The sequence below is a fragment of the Diadema antillarum genome, unplaced genomic scaffold, assembly GCF_040938485.1.
Source record: "Diadema antillarum isolate AM-2024a unplaced genomic scaffold, OU_Dant_1.0 seq00000297_RagTag, whole genome shotgun sequence".
Lineage (NCBI taxonomy): Eukaryota > Metazoa > Echinodermata > Echinoidea > Diadematoida > Diadematidae > Diadema > Diadema antillarum.
In genome coordinates, this window is record NW_027271320.1 from 109,846 (window position 1) to 132,982 (window position 23,137).

Consider the following 23,137-nt stretch of genomic DNA (forward strand, 5'->3'; position numbering starts at 1 on the left):
TCTTATAAATATTTGCTAAAAAACATAGACCGTAGTCTTTTTGTCACATATCTTTTGCCCCTACATATCACCTTCATATGCTATTTATGCTGTTATGTCCAATTCTTTCACCACAGCAACTTTGTAATGAAACCATCTCCTAGAGTAATAGCTGAATGTCAGATCCCATACCACATCTAAGTAAATTCCACAATGTGAGGAAAAAGGTAAAAAGAGACAAAAACATAGAGGAATCTGCTCAAAGAGAAATTCTGTCATTATTTGCTGTGAAACAAACTCAGAAAAGCAAAAAAAAAAAGAAAAAAGGAAAAGTTTGTTTTCTCTTACTTTGAAAAACAAGGAACAAGGGTTTGTTCTTTCAGAAAAATTATAAAACAAATAGCATGCACTTTTTTTTTTCGAAATTCTCCATAACACAATACATCTGACTCTCTCTCTTCCTCTCTCTGGTGCCACCTGTCATAAGTTGTAAGCTCCTTCACACATGTTCTCTGCCTCTCTCTCTCTCTCTCTCTCTCTCTCTCTCTCTCTCACTAATTCTAATTTAAAATCTATATCCAAGTCTCCTATCTTGTAAGTTTCACTCTCCTCCGTTCCTCTTTAAAACCCTGTGGCAACATGTCCCAGAAATTTCCCAAAGTCTTGCGTAAAAAAAAAGAAAGAAAAAAAAAAGGGTACAAATTTTGGAACGACTGCAATCGCAATATGATTGAAACTCACGGATCATGCGAAAAAGACATATACATGTATATATTATATATGTGCACGAATAGCTGCAGGGCTTAGGCAAATCCGCTTTCCTCGTGAATGAAATTGGGTCAAATACGGATCGCGCTACGACTGCAGAATCACATGACTCCCCCCCCCCCCACCCCCCCTTCGTTTGTCACGAGTCATACTCGGAGGTAATGTACAGAGTGGTACTCCCTCCGAGGGATGCGCTTCAGGAATGACATGAAAACTGAATCAAAATTAATGCACCAACAATGTTTCTCTTCATCTGTAATAGCACGAACATGCCCATATATATTACAAAAATTGTGGAGATCAACCTACGTAATTCGTCGGTTGAGAACCAGTTGGCCATTTTCACAATTTTGGGGGATATTGAATTATTAGTATCACATTGTGGAGCTCAATCTCCTCTACATTATGCTGTAAATCGTCTATTATACTTTCATTTTCAGTTCAATGTTAAAAATCAAAACCAGAAGGGTGCTGTTTTATCCAATATTTGGTAATAATGCTCAAAAACCTATCCACTTTCGATTAAATAAGCTTCTTATTTCATGAAAACTGAGTGCTTCATTTCTATTTAGGCTCAAATCTTAGAATGCGATAGTGCCCTTTTGGCTCTCAGCCATCTATATATCCAAGTTGACGGGTCAAAGGTGAGCGTGTGCTTATGTCCCAGGTTGTGTCTGGTAAAATGCCTCCCTTATGCTGTACAAAAGCTGCATGAATATCATTACGTAGTCTGACAAAGGAACTTATAGATTTTGAGCTTTCCAATGTAAATATTTTCAAACATTTTCAGAAAAGGTTGGGGGAAATTCTCTTGTATTTTTTTTTTACATTCCAACAAGATGAAGAAGCTGTATTCGGTAAAATCAATGCGTCATCTTTCCCCCCACCCCCCCCCCCATGCTCCAAATCTCCCCTCCAATATACTTCCCATTGTTGTGTGCAGACCGCATCAATTAAGAAAATAAAATCTAATCATACCCTCCCATATACTCGTGAATATAAATGATCTCGTTGGCATACATTTGTGATACAAGCTGAACGAGTTACTAAACGATATAAAATCTCCAATGAGTAATACCTATCCTCTTTAATAATTTGCTATTCACATATTTTTCCTTCGCGCAAATTTGATTGTTGTAGTCTCGTCTTTTTTCTTTCTGTTACCAAACGAAAGAGCATTGAAAAAAAAAGAAAGAGGTGTTCTACCTCTGATCGACACATTCTGGTGGAAAAAAAAACATAGCTGGAAGGATGAAAGGACGAAAGAAAAAAGACAAAAATCGTTCAAGTCCCAATCACGTATAGCACACACGCACAATGAGAAGATAATCCGCAAGTTTCAAACTTATTGTACTTTTTCTCCTTCTGGGGGGTAGTATCCCCTTCAGCTTAAAAATAGAGAAAGGGAAAAAAAAAGAGAATAGCAAATAGTACATCTGAACTTTTGCTTTGGCAAGAAATTGAAATGGGTAGAAGTTTGAAAAACAGGATAAACGCCTCAACTTAGCACCTTGAACTAGGTTCCTCAAAAGTTCATTTGGATGTTCCCCTCCTAAAAAGTACATCAACTTCTTGCGGACATTAAAGTGCAGAGTTTTGTTTTCTTATCTCTTTTCTGATGAAATGTCCCTTCGTGTGGAAAAAAAAAGGAAGAAAAGTATGGTATAGATGAATATGATGATAAAAGGATGAAAGAAGGTTTGGCAGGTGCGGTGATGGTATGGATGATTTGAGTGAAATCAACCATGAATGACACATAACTATGCAGGGAAATACACAAATAGCTTCACCGGGGTCAGAATGATCTGTTATCTGAAGTGAAATACCCGCCAATAAAGATGCAATTAGGGTGAGACTTGTCCCATTGACTTGACGGGCGTGCACCGCTGAAATGGGGGGTGGAGGGGGGCATCCACGCACCCCTCATAAAGGATTGCAATGTCCTGTGCAATTAGCACAGCGCAGATTCTTTGAAATTCTTTCCCCTTGTAAAAATATGCTCACAACAATGAACATGAGGTGGATTATATTTAGTTGTCTCTTTTTTCTGCTCTCTCTCTCTCTCTCTCTCCCTCTCTCTCCAGGAAGTGGCATCACCCAAGGTCCCACACATACCACACGTCCGAAAAAAGCTATGAACAAACCAGAAAGCCAAAATTAACGAGGCTCTCTTACACAATGCCTGCATGCAGCATCATTCATGCAGTAACCGTTGGGTCAAACGAAATTCACAAAAGAGAATGGAGAAATCTACGAATCCAAAGAATTCAGTGAAGAATGCAGACGACCAGGATGATCGGCTCATAACTAGCTGATTTCATTCAGCATGTTGCTTCTATTCAGCTTGTTGACTGCAATCAAATTCTTGATATCATATCAAATCTTGACAAAACCACAGGATTGTTGTTTCCACAAACAGTCAGTCACAGGCCGTTCAAAACGTTCGGGCTGAGAAAATCGTAAATGGGGCAGACAATGTACAATGTCTGAATCCTCCCTTTTTCTGTTCCCTCTAACAGTCCTCTGTTGATGCAAGAACTTTACCGTGATCGCTTGGAGAATCGCAGAAAATTGGGGGATTTCATCAAGGATAATGAGCAGTGTGTTTACAGCAGATAACCCCACCCATTACCCATTATGATCCGGCAATGAGCCGGTGATGGGCGACATCAATTACGCCCCGACAAAATAAACAAGTTCCCGACTGCAAAAAATTTCGCCTCAATCACACATGCACACACAGAGTGAATCAGACCAAGTAGTGAATGGCTCAACTGTCAAACTTCAACTCAAGAGCAAGTGTGAGAAAACAAGATTATCTCCCTTGCAATTGACATCATACTTTCAATCAATCAAATAACGGAAATTCCTCTAAAAGGTTTACAAGCTTGTACAATGTAAGTGACAACGGCTTGAGTTCATTTCATCGAGAACTCATCAAAGAAGTGACGAGTGTCTAGCAAATTCCAGAAATGTCAATAATCAATAATATACACAAGATAATCACATCAATGTCCTGATAGGGAAAGGTTACACAAACACTACATTCCATAGATGCTTCGGTGACATCAGCATTACATGCTTGCGACTGATTAATTCTAAGAGCTATTTGTACAGCAACACAAATTTGAATAAAATGATTTTCACCGTTTTCTCTCTCCGGTGGAGTAGCATCGTCAAAGATCAGCATAAGCATCAATTAACAAAAAGCCTTGAAGGTTTCAGCAAAAACCATAATTCACTCTTAAACGAAAATGATATATACAGCTATATGAGACTACAAGTCCGTAAAGATAATAGTCTCTAAAGTGTACTGAAATTCTTAACAAGTCTGAAATGCACTATCATAAAAACTAGCTTTTATCATTATTATCATCGTTACACTAAACACTACGATAAAAAGACAGAAAAAAAATCACTAAGCCTGACATAAAACTTAATATGTGGGATCCTGTGATAATACATGATGACACTTTAAATGACATTCCGTGGAAGCATCCCATGCATCAAAGACAGTGCATTAAATAATTTTCTTCCAGTTAATAACGTTTTAGAGCATGCGACATATACCCCAAGCAGCCCCATTAATCATGGGCTTGACACGTTTTAGATATATTGCCTTCGCATTTCTAAGCGTAAATCATTAATGACCGTCGCTTGGCCACAGCGAAAAATGCACTAGTCAGGCACAATTCATGGTCAGCCTAAAACCATTACTTCATTTAGAGGGATGATGAGAATTTTCATTGGAGATGGCATGCCTTTATTCTATGAGCAAACCATACATCCCAATGATCTCTTGCCACTTCCATTAACCATCATGATACCAATGTCTCTAACTTCCATTGGTAGAACACATGATAGACCTGCCTATGCCATTAATGGGGTTAACCGACTGAGACGTCATCCTTAATCAGTCATTTTTCTCCTTGTCTGCCACTATTAAAATAAAAGTAAACGGGGGGGGGGGGGGGGGGGGGGGGGGGTTCACACGTACACAAATTAGCAGGTTACAAATCTCGAGATTTCCATCGCGAACGCAATCTCGAGATTTTTGCACATGTGGACACAAAAAATCCACAAATTAGCGCAATTACCAGTGCGATGCTAATCCCCCAAAATCTTGTGCTTATTTCTGAATTATCATGCCAGTTTGAATGTTGGACCAAATAATCTTGAGCTTTTATATCCCATTATTCAAAGTGCACATCACAACGCTGTGCACACCACACCACTGTGAGGTGCACGAACGATAGATTTATCTGTCAGTAACTAGCTGGCTATTTATGTCCCTGTGAACGCTAGCAAAATATCTCGAGATTAAGAGCACGATCACTATCCCAGTATTTCTGAGCATGTGAATGCTTGTAAAAAAAATCTTGAGATTGAGTGCGATCGTCATCCCATTATTTTGTACATGTGAATGTGGCTTATTCTCCCCCTTGTCTTCTACTGTCAAAATATTACAAGTAAATGACAAAGACACATCTTGCCTCCCAACACGAACTACGACTTGTATTCCCTTCCCTCATCCTCCTGTATCTGTCCCTCTACAACCCCCACTCCCCACCCCACCCCCATTCTCTCTATTCCTTGGAACACATTTCACAATAATATCTACTTTGTAGATGGGTAATGACACAGTTCAATGTCAGCACCTCTACACTTCTGACACTGCAGTCTCAGGCCGCGGAGGTCACGGTGCACTTTTCTCTGGCTAAGTGCACGCACGCTCGGCGGCGGCGCAGTAAAAACCGGGAAAAGAAACAGAACATAACAAAAGGATACAAAGAGACATCTGGATCACCAAGCAGGGTGCAAATCTTTTGAAAAAAAAAATAAAAAGAACAAAATTCCGAACACACAACACGAACGGACCGCATTCCAAAGTTCGATACACGCACGATTGGCTCCCCGACATCGCTGATGAGCGGGTAATAAAAACGAATCAAAACATCACACTTTTGAAGGGAGCAATCACCTTTTCAATACCATAAAGAGACGGAGAGAGAGAAAAAAAAATCCTTTGCAAGCTTAACCCCTGTTCTTATGGGAAGCAAAATCCACAAGGGGGAAAAAAAAAGGTTGGACAGAAATATGACAAACCGGTGATGACAAAATCTTTGAATTTGCATGTATGGGACTAGGGAACGGGGGGGGGGGGGGGGGGGGGGGGAATCTGTTGCAAAACCGCTTAAGAGTTGAATTCAAAGGACACCAGTGCAAAGTCGAATGGGAGCAATTTGCTACCAGACAATACAAGCTTTTGTGATCCCATTGTCTGACAGGTATCAATATCAATATTTTTTTCTCTCTTTCTCTTCCATTTTTTTTTAATAGTGCTCCCAGAAGCACAATTCATACTCCTCTGTAGAATGATACTGTGTAAAGAGGTATTGTAAATCTCCAACATGTATTTTATTCATGGCCATGCTTAATCCTCCTTTTCTATGAAATTCTACACCCTTGTACGTGGGTGGCAAATTCATACCATAGCAAATCTGACATCATTAACAAACCATGTTCAGTATTGATATGAAAGAAAGAATACAGTATAATGAAAAAAATAAAAAGGATTTAAAAACATATGAAATAGAGCATGGAAAGGTGGGGGTTCAGGGTTCTACGTTAATAGCTTAAGATTGGGCATTGACACATTTTTGGGGGTAGATTAACCTCTATGAAGGGAGACTGACATTAGAAATAACCGAATGTTCTCGTTCCGCAAACGAGCCGACGCGTCCCCATGGAAGCAAATCGTGTATGTTTGTTCAGCTGATTACTCGAAGGAAACTGCCCCGAAGTTTTGTTTCAACGAAACCACTATGAGCCAACGCTCTCATTTTTTAAAGAGACTGGCTTTATTTATGAATTTCCCAATCCTCGAATGGATACTATTCCAATATTGGTGGGCGCAACAACCGCCACACAATTTTAGATAAATATCCCGGGGCAAGGGGAGGGCAGGGGTTCAGTTGGTGCGATGTTTACGGTGTTGCAAACAGATGATTGCTTGAATGTCCCAAGACTGCTTGAGAGAAGCGAGCCTGTCGCAATGTTACTCCAAATCATAGTTTTCCAATGAGAATATTTTCATCTGAGTCACATCTGGAAATCATGGAAAGAGACTGTAGGCCTAAAGTTTTCAGGCAAGAATATATCCCTATTCATTAAAAAATATACTGGATTAATCCCTGAAAGACATGCAAAGTTAAATGCATGCACTGCAATCAATATGGGCTGTTGTATAAACATGGGGTGAGTGAAACACGAATTGTAAAGGTCTGTATTTGCAATCTTCCTTACATAGATATGAATGTGTGGGACCAAATCACATCAGTGGTCTTTCAAGCATTCCAGCTTTTTTAAACCACTCAAACAATATGGTGTCATGATGAAATTTATCAATTATAGAATACTCGTACTACATTCACTTGGAAATGTTTATTTATGTCTGCAATCTAGCTGTTTAAAGCATAGGCAAATATTTGAATAAGTGAATACATAAATAGACAAAAGTAGATGATTAATGAATTGAATAATTCATTAATTATTCCTCTAATAAGTATAAATAAGTAAGTACATAAATGAATAAATAAATAAATACATACATACATAAATTTGAACTAATGAAAATGTTTCATTCATTATATGTGGATCGTTACTCAGCTTACATGCCATATTTGTTAGACAAACTAAATGCAGAATATAACATTGACTGTTATTATCATCATTCAGGGCAAACCCAATTTCGAGCAGGTTGACAGGTAGGCCTACATGGCTAGCTCAGCGTTTTATTTGCCTCCAGCACTCCAGAAAGGAAGGAAGCAAGCCACTGCTCATCCTAAATGCAAATACTATTACTGAAGGCAAGAAAGACACAGTGGAGCTGCGCCATCGCTTGTTTCCAAACTTTGGACGAACATCAACATGGGTGTGTATAGTCTTGGACCAGTCTGAAAGTCAAAATCTTCCATTCATATATTGCATGTCCAGTGCGACCCACCAGATTTCTCAATTCTTTTTCCTGTCTGTGTCATTGTCTTTATCATTTCAATTTTCTTTCTGTCTCTCTTTACTTTTTTATCAATTATATCAATTGTCATCATTTGTCTCGTCTCTATTTCATTTTTTTCTTTTATCTTTATTTATTTATTTTTTTTATTACTTTTTTTTTTTGCAAGATGGAGGGGGAGGGGTCTTCCACACTCGAGAAAGTAAGCCTTAATCAGGTGGATCCCTGGTATAGCCAAAGATTCTGGCACATAAAGATGGTTTATGCATAGGATAGAAGTCGGCGGATTCTCCATGAAAGTTAAATATCTTGACAAGATAAAAAAGGAAGGAATGCTTATGGGCTAATTCAGCAGACTTTGTTAGATGGATATTTCAAATAAACAAGAATGAGCTACAGGAATTTGCAGTGAAGACTTGAGGAGAGACTAGCTCCAGTTCAAACACAGCCACAACAGACAGAGGCGGAGCAAATAGTGACGTCTGACAAAATGGGGACTTAGCCCAAAGGAAAATATTAGGAAATGGAGGCACAACACCTCTCCCTCTCCATCTCTTTAACTAACTCTCGCTCCCTCTCTTTCTCTTCAACCCCACCACCACCACCCAGCCTAAATCTCTCTTTTAGCCCAAGAGCAAACTTGGACTGGGACTGTAACAAGTCCAAGCGAATGTCCTGGCCCTCCCACATAACAAGGTCCATGCCTTTCAGAGTAAAGAATTCCCTTTATGCGTGCTGTCAAATAAACACATCTTAACTTTACATCAGTCTGGATCTGGTTTTAAAGAGGTCTTCTTCTGGTCCTCTGCCTGAACCATTCAGCCTGGACCAGGCTCTACAATGTGGTCCAGGGACTGCAGTGCTGGTCCAGGCACTGATGGACTCAGCTGTGATAAATCTCTGACCTTCACAGGGAAATCCTTTGTAATATTTGCAAATAGACCATTTTTGCTCTCATTCTAAATAATTCATTCAAACATATATTTTGTATTATACTTCATTTGCTGTACTTCTTACAAATACACTTCTTATGCTGTTGTCAGCATATCACCTAAAAAGTAACAAAGAATTCAAGAACTAAGGCTTGGTAGGAGAGACACATACCACATTTAGACTGCCATGAGGAATGAGGGCTAAGATATAGGGATTTCTTCTCTCTTTCTTTCTTTTTATTTTGAGAATGATGTGGTTAAACATGACTCAGCAGAATACTATGCACGCAATGCTCATCATTTCGATGTTTCTCTGATTGATCTTGACAGTACGTGTCTAAGAAATCCACTCAATAACGTCATACGTACATGTCTTCTAGTCCAATTGACCCCACCTTTCCTTATTGTGTGTGTGTGTGTGGATGTGTGTGTCATCCATAGATACTGTAGGCTGATTATCTCAACAAAGAGATACATCATTGTCAAGCGACAAATGTTGAAACAATCAGCGATCAAGGGACGGGACGCTGTGATCCCACGAGAACACACCCCCAATAATGACGAAAACAACTGTAGAAAAAGTTCCACAGATATATTCAAGACAAGACACAAACACACACACATACAGCTTGATCGTTTATCCGATTGGGATGGAAGCTAGCACTCTATCGTATTGCGAGGAAACACATCTGCACACACCCCTATGGATTCATCCCCTTAACGCGACCCCTGACCTTCGACCCACGGGTCTTGAGAACCTCTTACAATTTAGACCCATATTGATTTTTCCCCACTTTCTCAATCCCCCATCGGCAAATTTGTGACAAGGGGACAGACCGTGATGGCTTTAACACACACTGGACCAGCCTCCATCTGCATCTTCGGCACCACACAGTCAAACATGCGCATATTTAACAACTGTAGTAACACGTCTGGGACTGTTTTACACATCAGATCACCTAGTTTCCATTTTTCCCCCCTCTCTCCTTTTTTTTTTTGCGAGTCCTAATTGATGACGTTTCTGACAGAAGACTTCATTCACGATAATCGTCACAAAACGGCGTGCCCTTCTTTCGGGGGTGATCCAGTACTTTCAACTGTTGCCAACAAAAATGACGAAAAAGAAGAGCACCGAACAAAAGAAATCTCATCATGTTTCAGCGAAGGAAAAAAAATACATGGACTCCCTTTTTCGATATCTTTAACACAGCATCTGGCCTCATAACCTTGATTGCAATGCAACATAATTCCAGCCCACTGGAAACCCGTAAGGAAAAGTGATTTGCCCAAGAAGGTTTATGAAAACCGCCTCGCCCTAGACGACACATTAAGAGCAAATCAAAATGAAATTTTAGGCGTGCGGCTACATGCTAATGACACACTATGATTGCTTTCAAATACATATTTGATCAAGCTGGAAAATGTTTTTACATTAGTATTCTATTTTTCTTTGGAAGATGATGGGGTGAGACTGTAAATTTACTAATCATTTCATCATCTTCTGTACCTCTTTGCATTATGTACACAAAGAAAGTACACAAAATAAAAAAGACATATCGAAACTGAAGTAGAATCAGTGAATTGAGAAGGTTCAATGCCTCATCACTGTCCTTAGGTCATGATTAAAAAAAAATACATTTGGGCAGTTAAGCCCTTGCATGCCATGGACTTTGGACAATGTGTGCAATGCTATGGGTTTTTCTGAGTCATTCATAACTGAAAACACAAAATGGATTAAAGAAGTGAGAAACATATGAAACAATAGTACTAAGCCGTAACAGTTCTATAATCTTAATTTCCTGAAATGCGTACCCTCTGTCACTGTTCATGTAGAAAGTGAAAACTCGCCCTGGAACCGGCATTCCCAGTAGCTATTGAAGTCTAACAGAATTGCCCTATTAGCTTGTTAATTCACTCATACCCTTGGCCCTTCACAATTGAATTACTCATTTAAAACCAGACAAGTTACACTCTTTGGCATAATTGTATAGCCCCAGTGATATAAGAAATGAACAAATCGTGACTGCAAACAGAATTCCATTTTCGTAGCACTGTGTTTCTGTGAAAAGGCGTATTTTCCTTTCTCCCTTCAACTCTGGTTTCATGTTTAGGGCAGGTTTTACACCCCAAGAAGGACATTTATGCATGTATGCATGCACAAAATAATTAAATAAATTAAGAAATGTTAGAGTGAACAAACAAACAAAGAAAAATAAAAGACAAGAAAGCCACAACTATTTGTCCAGGGCAAAACAGGTTAGGGGGATTTTTATAGAAATATTGGAAAGCAAGGAAATCAGAGAAAAAAACCTAAACAATATTATCTGGCTGCCGAGGGCTGCCATGTAAGGAGGAGAGCTGGGAAGAGGAAATGGAGGAAGATGGTGAGGGAAAGGGAGACGGACCGACCAAACAGCCATCCTACCGACCGAATGGCCGTAAATAAATCTAAATGAACTGTAATTATACTCTGACCTCATTTGAAGCATACAACCAATCAACCTCATTCTGTTTGGATTTCGGAGATACATGTACGTACCGGAGTCTCCTTCTGTCGTTTTTGGTTTTTTCTTCTTCTTCCCACATTTATTTTGTTGTTTTTTGGGTACAATTTGTCCTCTCCCCTCCCTACTCTTGCCTGGCAAGCCTCCCATCTCAGCAGAATGAAGGAAAATTTGCTCTCAGCTCAAATTCGAAACAACAACAAGGAAAATAAGGGTGCACACTGCAGGGTGGAGGGGGGGGGGCACATAAGGGGGGAGCTAATACCCTCTTGAATTGCATGACATAGATCATTAGGTGTACAGGACATCCTAAGGCAGGACAAACCAAAAAAAGAAGACGAAAGAACGTCAAATGTCAACTACTGTCCAGGCCCTTGACTAGGTGCACGCCGCAGATAATGAAAGCACTGAAGCCACACTGATATCAATGGTACATCGCCACCATGCCCTAGACCGGCATTGCTCCTGGCTCATTTATACATCCCCACATTATGACTCGGGGAGTTTTCTACCCTTACTGCTGTTCAAACTGATGCTGTACTATGCCATCGTGTAGGCAGTCCAGATACTGCCCTTTTACAGTCCATGAAAAATTTAGGCTAATTTCCTTGCCAGGAATATGGAACACCACTCGATCTCTTCAGTATGTCATTATTTTCTTAGTCTTCCCATACGCCCATCTGCTTCTCATTTGGCTGCGACAAAGCAAAAGGACAACAAGAATATAAAAAAAAAACAGAAGAGAACCTGCACACAGAGAAATATGTATTGAGTTGATTAAGAGCAAGAAGGTCATTGATGCAGTATTGAGTCTATCTGACACAAAATGTGACTTAATTCATTTATAGAAAAAAATTAAATATTCTGCATACTGTAATATCTATCTCTTTATGGAAATATACAGAAGAATAAAATATAGACCCAAAAAAACATCAATCAATCAACTAGACCCGGAATTTGTCAAGACTGACAAATTAGGTGATCCGATTTTTTTTAAAATCAATGATTCGAGTTTTCACCTGAGATTAGGGACATTGGTCGTGTGATGTTTGGATTCTCATTATGAAAAGGGAGTCAGACCTGCCATCTTGGGTACCGAATTCCGTATACACTATCAAAGATGCAGAATGAAGTATATTTGACCTTTGACCCCACTTTGCACCCCCAAGATGGCATCTGAGCAAAAAATGGTTATTTTGTGAAATGATTCTTGTAACATGGTCTTTGCGTGTGCAAAATATGGGAAAGATATGACATTTATTCACCAAGATACAGGATGAAACATTTATGACCTTTGACCCTAGTTTACATACCCAAGATGGTGTCTGATCAAGTAGTTGTTATTTTATGAAATAATGTACGTAACATTAACTAAACATGTGCAAAATATGGGGTTGATAGGGGCTATTTTTCTTGAGTTATTGCAAAGAAAATTGGAAAAAGAAAGAAATATGAAAATACATCGAAGATAACCTTTAATTTTAACCACGTTTTTGGACGTGATCCCGACACCATATGAAAAACAAAGGGATTTCATACGATAGCGCAAAGTCTCACCTACAACATATTAAAATCTGGGAGAAATTCACTGAAGGATAAGTGAGCTAGTGCTCGATAAAGACAATCATGTCAATTTTCACATCTAAAAAAATTCCCTCCCATAGAGATAACACGTCATAACGAAGATAAAGAAAGAAGTACATATGACCTTTGACCCCGATCTGCACAGACAAGATGGCATCTGAGCAAAAAGTGGTTATTTTGTGAAATGATCCTTGTAACACGGTCTTTACGTGCGCAAAATATGGGGAAGATAGAACATGTATTCACCAAGATACAGGATGAAACATTTATGACCTTTGACCCTAATTTACATACCCAAGATGGCGTCTGATGAAGCAGTTGTTATTTTATGAAATAATGTACGTGACATGAACTAAACATGTGCAAAATATAGTGGTGATGGGGTATGTTTTTCTTGAGTTATTGCAAAGAAAGTTGGAAAAAGAAAGAAATATGAAAATACATCGAAGATAGGCTTTGATTTCAACCAAGTTTTTGGACGTGATCCCGATACCGTATGAAAAAATGAAGGGCACATTATCGATAGCCCAAAGTCTCAGCTATAACATATTAAAATCTTAGAGAAATTCACCGAAGCATAGGTGAGCTAGTGCTCGAAAAAGATAGTCATGTCAATTTTCATTTCCAGAAAAACTGCACTCCCATTAAGATAACACGTAAACTGGTCAAATTTGACAAGATTACTCTCAATCCAATATTACGAGATGATGCCGTCATCTAATCAAAATGTTGTTATTATATTAATGAAAGAGCATTTAGTAAGCTACAACATACTGAAATCTGGGTGAAAATTGGCAAAGGATAAGTGAGATACGCTCGAGTAAACTTGTAATTTGATGACGTCATTTTGAAAATTTCCTTGTTTTACTTTATTAAGAAATTTGATATCTTTTAATCATTTTTCCAGCATCGCCAACCCATGAAATGACATGTACAAGTCATCAGCTTTCAGAATATGTAAAAAAAATGGGGAATCACCGTCAATCCTGACGAGTAATATCGGATTTAAAATTGGCGGTTTTTTGGCATTGTTGCACTGTATATCGCCATTGACGCGCGCGCGGAATTTCAACTTTGACGGGCTCGTATGACGTCATATTGAGTCGGATTGACTTGAAACTTGGTAGACATATTCCCTGACATTTCAGGCAGGCGATAAGTGTGAAAAAACGGGAAATTTCTATTGCATATGAGCTGTGCGTGCGTATATGCGCGCGCGCGTACGCGTCCGTAAATTTTTTTCAATTTTTCAAAAAATGCTCTAAATGGTCTGAAACGTGTGCAAAAAAAAATTTGAGCTCGATTTGAGGATACAAATATTTCAACGCGCGCGTACGCGCACGTTTTAAAGTATAGATGAATTTTGAGAATATGAGTAGAATGCGCTTGACTTGAAATATATGTGACGTAAATTTCATTGAAAAATTCCATTCCATTAATGAGATATGATTGAGAATGTGTTTTCATATAATGACGTCATAGTGACGTCACGGTCGACTGATCACTTTGATTTTAGTTCGATTGCCGTCTTTGGGAGACGATACATATATGGTATAAGCTTGAAATTGATAGGAAGAGGACTTTCTGAGCTAATCGATGCACAACTTTTGGGGAGAAATAAGAAGAAAAAGAAGAAGAAGAAGAAAGAATCCGTACAAAAACAGAAGGTGATCCGAGAGGATACTCGGATCACCTAATTAATATACACAGAATGTAAAGTAAATTGATAAAAAGATACAGGTACACAGATTCACATGTAAAAGTATTAGTCCCACATCAGCACATTTGTAAAGGTGCTTTCTCAACCATGCATGGTCTTCACTAAGTCTCTACAATATTCTATCATGTTTTGAAGAATAAATGAAAGAGACAGCACGAACCTTGGCCTAATCAGTCATTCAGGGCACGTTTGAATGCTATCAGTTGCTCTCAAAATGCTGTTCCGTCACGAAATCTACACTTGGTGCTTGGAATGATATGTCATTCTGCATTTCTCCCTCTCTCCCTATCTATCTACATTGGCGAGCTAGTGACATCCTGTTGCCATGGTGATATATTCCACCTGTCAGCAGTATTCCACATCTGCACTATATACTGGATGCTGGACCTGTTCTCCATTTTTCATCCCCTTCCATTCACCCCTCCCCCTCAACCATCCTTTTTTCCGTTTATTCCTTTTCCCACCTACGGATAATTCTCTATCCTCCTTTTCTTTTTCTTCTTCATCAAAGTCACAAGGATACCTTAAATCTGAGCACAGTAACCAGGGGTTACTGGATGTTTTTACTCCTAAGCCCCGTAAGCTGTTGCATCCATTCCGATTTGCACTGCCAAGTGAAGGGTAAAACAATGGATCAGAATCACAGCCATTTCTTTTTTCTTTTTCTTTTGCAACAACTTGTCAAAAAATCCCTCTTTTCCAGCTTTTGGAACACTGAATAATCCATGAAGAGATTAAGTCAAATCACTCACCATATCCCGGGCATTTATGAGAGATTTTTATTAAATGCCCCAAGCTCTCATCTGGGGGGGGGGGGGGGGGGGGGGGAGAGAACTGTGCTTTGACCTATTAACTGCAGCAAGCTCAAGCAAAGACAAGCAAAGATTCAGCATTGCAAAAAAATCATTGGAAGAATAATAATATGCAGAGAAATAGAGAAATTGATATGGACATGACCGGCTACTATGACATTCCATCAGGAGAACAAAAGCATGATGAATATTAAGTGATCGCACCATAAAATTTGCTTGCTATCTTGCAGTTGTAGCATACCCAGATTTTATACATATCTCCATAAATATCAGTATCAATTGCTGTTTTCAAGAGAGATTTATATCAAAATGATTTTCCTTATCACTTCTCACAACAATACCTGGGCATTAATTATACCAGACCCCTACACCCCCCCCCCCCCCTCCACGTATTATAAGGGTGTGCATATCAGAGTAAATTTAAGTACTGTGTATCAGAGAAGATGTAAGTGCTGTCGACAGTGATGAACGGTTGTTTATTACCAACTATAATTGGCTTTCTGCAAACTTCATGAAATTTTCATCAGGTCAACTGGGAAAAGATGCCACGCAACGCAACGCATAAAACTCATCTACACAGCCTATGTACATCATAAGACGTGCTCATGCCTCACAGCCCCACACATGCAGTTCCATGCTCTTTTCTGCCAAATTTATGAAAGACAAAGCCAATACATAAAATCATGAAACATTCAAGGAAAGTGACAGCAGGCACAGAATTATGATTGCGTAAAGTAACGCGCAGTTGGTACGGAGCATGTCATTGCTGGAAGGTTCTACTTATGTTTTTCAATACACTCCATTTTGAACTACAAGGTATCACTTCAAATGAATCCAATTTAAAATGAACATTTCCTACAACAACCATATCTCCACGCAATCGAGTAACAGTAAAGATGATGGAATAAGTGGCAGTCGATATTACTCTCTCGCTCAAAACACTTTTTGTCTGTTCATAATCATACGTCTAGGAGTTCCCTGTTCTCATATTAATCTCAAATCTCACGAAAATACAACAGAATGAATCCAAATATAAACCCAGCCTGTGCTTTACTGTACCTTACATTTGTCTTTAGTTTAAAGCAATAAGACATGTTCAAAGCACTTATCCCAGTTGGTACTGTTTTTCTTCAATACTTCTAAGTTGCCACTTCACGGAAGTTCAAAGGATGTCAAGATTTAAAAAAAAAGAAAGTCATTTAATTGCCACAGCTGCCTGAGGCCTATTTTGAGAAAAACAAACATGCATAGTGTGAAACGATGCCTCAGAAATCGACGTGTCTGGAAGAAAACTTATATGCGATGTAGATTTCTACATTCCTCTGCCAAGGGTGTACATGCTCAGCGCGCAGACCAGAAATTACTGTGATTCACAGGTTGCGACGACGCTCGCTGCGCCGATTTCAAACATTCTCCGAACATTTTTCCAACACGCTATGGGTGTAAATTCCATCGGGGGATTTTTCAAGCTGCTTACAGTCAAGAATCAAAATAGGACCTTAGTCTTTGACTTCCAGACCCTCCATTCCCATGTCATTACCAAATTCTTTGCCAAAGAAAACAAACATAAAATCTTTATAGGAAATAGACTTTAGTTTGCACTAATCTTGTAAGACAGAGTTAAAACAGAAACTAACAGTTATCTATTTGCTTGTCGCTTTTCATAACCTGCGCATGCCTTATTGATTCTTGAGGTGAAGAAATTACCCCTAGGACAAGGGGAAGGATGAGAAGGGTCTGGATCTGCCAAGACTAGCGGAGAGGCATTGCCCCATTTTTGCGGTGTCAATCGCGACACAATTTGCAGGGCTCCCTCGACAGTTCGGGCTGGGGCGACGATAGCTTCAAACGGGATTATCAATCGCACCCTCTTTGATTGCGCGGGTAAGGCAGAGAGGCAATGAAAACACAGCCCGAGACCCTCCTCACAGCTCCAAAAATTGGGTGGAAAAAAAATTTTCGTCTGATCTTTAGTCTTTTAGGACATCCAAAAAGTTGTGTTGTTCTTGTTTTGGGTTTTTTTTTTTCCCACTGGATTCGAAACATTATTTTTTTAAAAAGGACCTGCAGGTCCATGCATGTGCATGATTGTTTCTTTTAACACACCAATGCAAATTTTGGCTCAAGAGAAATACATAAGGAATACAGCCGACCTCACTAATCACAACATTTATCGAGCTATTGGTATTCTCAGATATGTGTAAGTCTGGTGAGGAACAAGCATTTAGGCCCTATAGAGGAACTTACAGGTAGATTTACTGCTGTATAATCAACTTTGAAAATAATTGCAATACATTCTGCTCATTTCTGTATTTGGTATAAAAAATGTTAGACTAGTCCAAAGACCACACATCACATTAGATAAATTATGCATTTTTTCAAAGAGAATTTTAGTAAAATAGCAGCCAGTTGGTGTTGACTGTTATGTTCTTCAGCATTGTGACTCATTTCAGTAGGAAAGGAAATAAATTGTAATTATTCGCAAATTCATTTGATTTGATAATTTCCACCCAGATAAAATATTGATACACCTTCTGTTTGTTTGGGGTTTTGGGTTTTTTTTTGCAAGCAATCATTGACTTTTTAAAGCATCTAAAACAAAACAGATTCTAAACAGGAGAGGCAGAAGAAAAGGCGGGGGGGGGGGGGGGATGGTTGTGGTGTTATGGTGTCCAGAAACAATAGACATCAAGTTCGGCTTGACACATATCTGGAAACTATGAAAGAGCCATTTGAGACGAGAGGCACTTCGCGAGGATAGTTTCTTGCAAGGCCCTGGCAAGGTAGGACAATCACTACGTAATGTTTGAACAACCATCTCTAAACTATGTGTATCTCAAAACAGAGAACTGGCAAGAAATAGAGAGAGAGAGAAACAGATAGAGAAAGAGATGGAGAAACAGACAGAGAGATAGGGGAGAGAAGGAGAGAATTATACAGACATGGAGATGGAAAAAGGAGGCAGAGTCGCCATCACCCGGTCATTTTACAAATGGTCTGGACTTATCGATTCCCTCGATTACGTGGCAACCTTCAACCCTTGTTCCCAAAGAAGGCATCCATTCAGGCTGAATCTTGATCACTGAGCATCTCAACTTCTCCTTCTTCTCCTCTTCTTCCTCTTTTCTTTTCTTTCTTTCATTTTCTATCTCTCTTTCTTTCACTCTACTCTCACACCACAGTCATTTCTGCTCGGCTTGAAATGTTCATCTCTCCAAAGTAAGGGATGATCTCATCCTCAGTGTTCTCTTATATTCCCCACTTGGTATTCTCTGTCGGCTATGTTTATAATCTCCCTTCTGATTCTGTTTTTAATGTTGTTCCTTCATCAATGAAAATTCCTACTCGTATGTATTTATGGCACTAACCCTGATGATGTATACATCAGAACTACACACACAGAAACACATACAATATCATTATATGTGTGCACTTCATTATCTCTTTTTTTGTATATCTCAATATACAGTGATCTTTCAAGTCACTGAATTCTCTATCATTTGTTAAATCTATAGCTCTCTACCTTGACACATTTATCTCCTATTCCTTCATCTACCTTTCTATTTATTACTTTATACATCTACTTCTTTATCTCTAGTGTCAAAAAATGTATGCCTATATATCAATGAAGACACTAAGATCATTGTTCATCCCATCCTTAACATTCCATTCTTCTGATTTTCAGATTATCCCATCGATCTCTAAATTTCATTCCCCGACATCTGTGCCATCCAATAAGCTCCAGGAGAGCTGGAAGCATGGAGGATGGATGTGGGTTAAAGAAAAATCCAACCAAAGTAACGAGGCAATGCTCCAGATAAAAATCAAGGACAGAGGGAGACAAGAAACAGAAAAGAAGAGAGGGATAGAAAAAAAAAACCCGGTAGCTTGTTGTTCCTGATGGCATCCCGTCCCACCTTGACTGACCTTTTTCCCCCAATCTTCATCTTCTCCTCCTCCCCACATCATCCCAATCTCCCGTCCCATCTTCCCCAACAAACTTGATCACATTTTGCTAGATCTGTGTCGGCGCTGCAGTGCCGACCCTTATAATCTCGACGGACGCTCGTAGCCTTCGTCATCAGACTTACCTGCCCTCCCGCCAGTGCCCGGTTTTTCTTTTCTTCCTCTTTATTTTGTGCAAAAGGCAATTATGTGCATAGAGGCCCTCCACACATATCAGGCAGGGGAGACACTGACATTGCAAAATGAAGGTGGCCTTTCCCCCTTCGCCTCTCCTCTTTCTTCGTCTGTTTCTCTGTCTCTTTTTCTGTCTCCATATCCCCCTCTATCCATCTCTATCTATCTTCTCTCTCTCTCTCTCTCTCTCTCTCTCTCTCTCTCTCTATATATATATATATATATATATATATATATATCCATCTATTGATCTCTACCTATCTTTCTATCTTTTTTCTTACTCTCTCTCTCTCTCTATATATATATATCTATCCATCTCTATCTATCTTTCTATCTTTTTTTCTCTATATATATATTCATAAATATATTTCTCTCTATGTACATCTATCTCTATTCATATCTATCTCTCTATCATAAATACATGTACAATAATATCTTTCTTTATCTCTCTCTTCATATATATATATATATACACATCTTTCTCTCTCCCCCTCTCTCTCTCTTTCGACTACATCTCCCTTACCATCATAACCAAACTCTCCTCAAAGCAAGAAGATGCGATTGGCAGCAAATGAACAGCAAACCCTCTACTCGTTCAACCCTTAATGATGTGAATGCACAACAATATTTTCATCACATCACTCCATTGGGGATGAACAAGGTTGAGAGGTATAATACACAGCTCCGCCCTGCGAAACAAGGGGAATATCACCTTCTTGGAAATACCCGACCTTGAATTTACGACAAGAGACGATGCGCTTCTTCGTAGAATTTGAAGGTCAAGTGCAGACATGGCGTTTCTGCAATTGAACTTCTAGGAAATGTGTCTCTCATAACAGGATAGTCTGTATACTGCCAACTCCTGTTCATCCCTTAGCGTGCCCAGGCATTTAGCCTTAGCTTGAAAAGCTTTTTTCATTAGCATGCAGTTATTCATCCAAACCAGGCACAGTAGTTAATAGTTTGTAAAGTCCACTCATGTGCCTCGGTCCAACAGGAAGGCTACGTTAATGCAACAGAGATTAGGGGGATTAGATTAGATAATCTCTATCCATTGACAGTGAGCTTCCAGACACTTGCGCCCATATCGGCGAAGTAAGCTCCCCAGTGTCCCCATCAATTGGTGCAGTAAGACACAGTGAGGGTTAATGAAGATAGAGCATCATGCTGTGGTCCTGTGGACAAGGCTTTGAACGCTTAAATATGAGATTTTGAGTTCACATCCAGATATACATCCTTAACCCGTTGAGGACGGTTTGATTTTGCTACAACACGCATTTCCCATAGACGCTTGCCCGAGTATACTCGGGACTCGTCCTCAATGGGTGAAATACAGAAAGGGTTCTACCAATTATGTGAAATGATAATGGCAGAGGCCTCTAGAACAGTGATACTCGTCCAAAAGAGGCAAAATTGGGTAAATTATGTAATATTATCAGGACTATAACTGTTAATATCATGACTGTCATTTTCCTTATGAAATTATCATACAAGTAGTAATAATAACAAAAAAGCTTATAAGTGGTAGTAGTAGCTTAATTGTTATCTGCATCATTATTATTTTTGTTATCACTACTCCAACCTCTACTGCCTTCAAATAATGATTTTCATCATCAAAACCTTCACTCCAGTCATTTGAATTATTCTAATTACCACCACAATCATCAATATACATTTTTGTTATTTCTCTAATTACCAACATATCCTGTTTCACTAAATACATGGTCTTACAACACTCAAGTCATCTTCAGCTTGTCCACTTTTAGGGGGGGGGGGGAAGTGCTTCCCCGCCTTAATATCCTCAAACCATCATATAACGGGCTGGGACATAATTGGATGCGATCCCATGATGGAAGAAACACTGTCTACCGGTATTTGGAGACGGGACAGATACATAGGTGGGAGGAGACAAATGTCACACAGAGAACATGGGAGGAGGAGGAGAATAGCATTTTGGTGACAGAAAATATAAAGGAACAAATATCACGGAGAGGACAAAAGAGAAATAGAAGACAGAAAATTTTGCTACAAAAAATATAAAGGAACGTATATATTTACTCAGACAGGAAGAAATTCAAGGAATAATATTCTTCACATCTATCAAGAGCCAGGGACAGTTCAAGCTTGAACAAATTTTTGAAATATTGTCAGTCACTATTCTAATACAGGCTTCCATCATCTGATGAAAACTGTTTTAAAAATTGGAAGGACCTCCCAAAAAAGACAAAGAAAAGGAACCACCAATATTGTTGTCTATTCACTGGTCTGAGCTATCAGCCACAAAAACAACCTATGAATGCAAGGGTGGTCTCGGGGATAAGTCTGGACTAAATTTAAATCTCTGCGGTGCAAACCCGACAGAATTCTTCTCGCCAGAAATGAGCTCCTCCAAATTCCACCTCGATCGGAAACAAGAGAAGAAACTCCAACACCGCTTCCATCATCACTGGCGGGGGTGCACGAACATCGGGGCGCTTAAAATTCCCCACTTTGCCAATCTTTTCGAAAAGCCTTGAATGGGCAGGGAAAAAAGGTGCGAATGGGGGCAGCCGGGGGTTTGTGTTTGATAAGTCGCGGATTGACGAGGGGGACTCAAACTCTGGAGGATAGGGGAACGATTGGTCATCTCTAAGCTCCATCTACATCCAAAGCAGCACTACCTCAAATGGAAGGGGGGAGGGGGGCATCTGTCCTGCTCTGAATACGTTGTTTTAAAGTTCAAACTAATTTGTCACTCACAATCTTCTATTTTCTTTTCTCATTCCAACAGCAAAGATATGGAAAGTTTATATCTTGAACATGCTTCTACCCTCCAAACAATATGACGACTGAGTTCTAAAAAGTTTATTTTTCAAAAGTAATCAGTGGAAAAAAAAATAAGATTCACAAACATCATCACAAATACCCAGTCTGAACCCATGTATTTGTTTATAATTTGGAACTGTAATCACAAAATTATATCATCACAGCAAAACAACTGAAATGTAGAACTGGGTAAATCTGATTTGTTTTTCTTCTTTTTTACAATTTTGCTGTACATTTCAGTCCAATTAAGGGATTTTTACACTTTTACCAATGGTGGGGCTAAGGGGGGGCCTTAGCCCCATCGTTGGTACGGGACTATCCTTAGCCCACTTTCTGTTTACACTCGTTTTTGCCAAAGTGGGCTAGCCCCACCGATAGTCCGGTACTATCTGGCCCTGCAAGATAGCAGGGTTAGCACCGCAATTGCAGTGCCAAGCAAGTGAGTGTAAACAGAACGAAAAAATAATCCTGGGCTAAGCGACGGAGACGAAATCCGACCCTCACTGACCAACAGAGATCAGAAACGAGGTAATCAAGTGCTGCCGGTGCGTGCGTGTACGTGTACAGTACACAGCGTAATCGTGAATATTCATGTGGTTTGGAAAGTCCGGGGCTAAGAAATACGAGTGTAAAAAGGTCAGTTTTCCCCTTAGCCCCGGACAAGAGATAGTACGGGACTAATTGGCCAGTGTAAAAAGCTGAAAAAAAAATGGTACGGGACTAACTATAGTCCTGGGTCAGAGAAAGTCCGGGGTTAAGAAACACAAGTGTAAAAAGGGCTTTATAGCGACTGCCCTCTACTATTCTCCAAAGCCTGACTTCAGCGATGGCAAAAACTGATCTTATTCTAAGGAACTCTGTTATCATTAACAAACTTA